Raw genomic sequence first — 3650 nt, forward strand, 5'->3', positions numbered from 1 at the left:
GTGTTCTTCGTGTTTGCTTTGTTGCTAGTGTGTTGCCATGCATTTGCCTGGGGATTCTGGTTACTAGGCAGATGTTAGGGTTTTTCTTTGCAAATACTATATTATTCTGGCTTGTTGATAGGGTGTATGTCGTTGCTATAGGGTGCTCTTGGTGATTGATTTGTAGTTGCTAGGGTGTTGCCAAGCAGTTTCTTGGGCATTCTGGTCACTAGGCAGGGGTTTCTGTGCAGTTGCTAGAACATTCTGGCTTGTTGCTATGGTGTGCTAGGGTGAATGTTGTTGCTAGGGCATTCTTAGTGATTGCTTTGTAGTTGCTAGGTTGTTGCTATGCAGTTGCCTGGGGATTCCGGTCACTACTGTGTTGCAAAGCAATTTCTGAAGTATCCTGGACTTTCCAAAGTTTCTACATCATTCTGGGTTGTTGCTATGCAGCACATATTTAGTGGTTGTTAGGGGATTGCTTAGCTGTTGCCTAGGTGTTTTCACTGGCTACCAGTGCCCTGGTATTTGTTAAGTTGTTGCTATGTGGTTGCTAGGGTGGCTGTTTTCTATTAATTTGAAGTCATGTTGTGGAGCCGACTTCTTCAACCACTCTAAAGTGTCAAACAAAGATCTCCTGATGGAAAGTGGTTTGGGAAATAATTCCTCAGTGAAATGTTTCTCCCTCCAGTGACGATCAGCCAAATGCAGATGATCTATGTGTCATCCTTTCATTTCTCCATAGCGCTTTCTGTTTTTAATCTCCATCCGTTTTGTTTTCGACAGCACGCAGGATGACTTTTTATTTCCATACGCTGTCAAAAAAACTCCCTCTTACTAGAATGAGGGGAAACACATTTGTAGCTGTAACCCGTGCCGCAGCGGTGATGCTGTCCGTGCCCCTGTGCATTAGCATGAGTTATTTCTTCATCTCCTTTTTAGTTATGCCTTAGGAATTTTTCACGGTAATACTTTAAGCCTTTCGTTATACCTTTAAGGGTGCTTTCACACCTGTAAATTGATTAATTTGTTCCGAAACAGGGATAAACATTGTTACAGTGTTGCTCTTTGTTCTTGGTGCAGTTCGCTTTCACATGGCAAAGTTTCTAAACGGACCAAAAGAGCTGAAACAAGTCACGTGCGAATAAACTCTCCTTACATTGGTCAGAGTTTCACGGTTTAGTCACGGTATAGTCCCGCTCAGCTGTCATGTGTCCTTATTTTAATTTAAGACGATGAGCAACAAGACATTATAAGCGAAAAGCCGCGCTTTCATTTTGAATGGTGACACCAACAGACGTCGTCACTAAATATAGAGCAGAGGTAAGACTTTCTCATACAGAGCAGTTGGCTTATGCATTATGGGTAGGCAGATTTCCGCAGATTTTTGGCCCATCATTAATTCTGTTTATTTACTTGAGTAATTGTGTGTACATTTATATTAATTCAGTTTTTAAATTAATTTCAGTAATATTATTGACTAATATGAAAATATTCGGTAACACTTTATAATAACTACACACTTTGAATCATTTACTAGGCATTAGCATCTAGTGAATTCATTATCTGTTAAGCATTAACTCTACATTAATAAATGTTAGTAAGCAGTTTATAACTGCAGCTACAAATGCTGTATTCTTAACCTATAAGCACTTTTATAATGTGCTTAATAATTGTATTTTCATTCTTAGTTAATGATTTATTTTTCATTACTAAATTAAGTATCGCATTATTTACAAACCAGTTGTATTTAAGAGTAGTTGAGGGTTTTTAGGATCATTTAGAATGAGTAAGTAAATGATTAATAAACTATTGAAATCAATGTTTATATATCTTATTTTCAGGCATATACTAATAGTTAACTAATATGTTAATAAATGCTTTATTAATTCAACTTCATGCAATTTTGTGACCTAATCTAAAGTGAGGACTATTTATGCTTTATAAATCCCTTATAAATGACAAATAAAGGCTCAGAATCAAATGAACAATAATATTTGCAATCTTTTCTAAAAAATAAAATTACAGTTTAAACATTTCTGAATAACAGGAGTGTTAAAATACGACATAAAACTGGATAAAACAACAACAACAACAATTGAATAATTTAACATTATAATAAGATGCAATGTTTAAACTCTACAGTTATTTTATTTTAGAGAAGGTTGCAAAGATTTATTTTTCATTTGAAGTACAGTTTCATTTGTGTATCTTTAAATGAAAAGGAATGAATAATGTTATTTTTCCTGTTTAGAATTTAACTGAGCCTTTATTTGTCATTTATAAGGGGTTTATTAAGCATAAATAGTCCTCACTTTAGATTAGGTCACAAAACTCGATGAAGTTGAGTTAATAAAGCATTTATTAACATACATAGTAACCCTTAATATATGCCTGAATAATAGGACATAATAATGTTGATTTCAATAGTTTATTAATCATTTACTAACTCATTCTAAATGATCCTAAAAACCCTCAACTACTCTTAAATACAACTGGTTTGTAAATAATGCGATACTTAATTTAGTAATGAAAAATAAATCATTAACAAAGTATGAAAATACAATTATTAAGCACATTATAAATATGTTTGTAAGTCAAGAATACAGCATTTGTAGCTGCAGTTATAAACTGCTTACTAACGCTTATTAATGTAGAGTTAATGCTTAACAGATAATGAATTAACTATTTACTGATGCTTAATAAATGATTTATAGTGTGTAGTTATTATAAAGTGTTACCAAATATTCATATCATTTATTTTCAATACAGTTTGTAAAGTCATATGTTCTGTCTTTTAGTGCATATTTTATATTAGAGACTTGCTTTGTTTACCAAATAAAGTGGATCTAGATGGATTTGCATTGTAAACATTAAATACAAGTTAAAAATGTATTACTTTTTAGTTCCTATATTCATTCATTTGGCATGAATCCGCAGATTTTTTACAAAATTCTGTGTAGAAATAGTAAAAAATGTCCGCAGATTCTGTCTGGCCCTAATTATAGACTTTACATTATAGAGAGAAATAACAGATCAACTAAGACTGCAGTTCGGTCAGCTTTCTTAGCGGATCAACAGCTCTCGTTAATAGTTAACATGCTTTTACTGTCGTATTTGACATGAAATGCACATTTACCGGTAGGAATGACATCCCGCCCAACTCATCATTCTCTCTTCATATAGCTGTTTAAATGCCTGTTACATATCTATAATACTGTGATATATCCGGGCTTAGATCGTTTTGCTTTCTCACTACAATTGATCTGCTCCAGAGTTCGTTTTAATCGAGCAGAGACCACCTCATTCAGGCGATCTCGGACTGGATATTTTGGCGCAGATCCGAGCTCAATTGCTGGATTCACATATGCCAAACGAACCGCGCTAACTGGGGAAACACACCAGGTTCCGAAACAAAAGTCTAGGTGTGAAAGCACCCTAAAATCACAACAGGAGACATGTCATGAATTTGAAGAAGATTCAATTCAATTCATCTTTATCTCTGTAGCGCTTTCACAATGTAGATTGTGTCAAAGCAGCTTAACCTAGAAGTTCTATCAAACTGAAATGACTTCAGTCCAGTAATCACAGTTGAACTTCAGTTTAGGTCAGTTCAATATAATGTTAATGTCATAATCCCAAAAACAAGAGCAAATCTGATGATGCGCAGC

The sequence above is a fragment of the Danio aesculapii genome, chromosome 13 (genome assembly GCF_903798145.1).
Source record: "Danio aesculapii chromosome 13, fDanAes4.1, whole genome shotgun sequence".
Taxonomy (NCBI): Eukaryota; Metazoa; Chordata; class Actinopteri; order Cypriniformes; family Danionidae; genus Danio; species Danio aesculapii.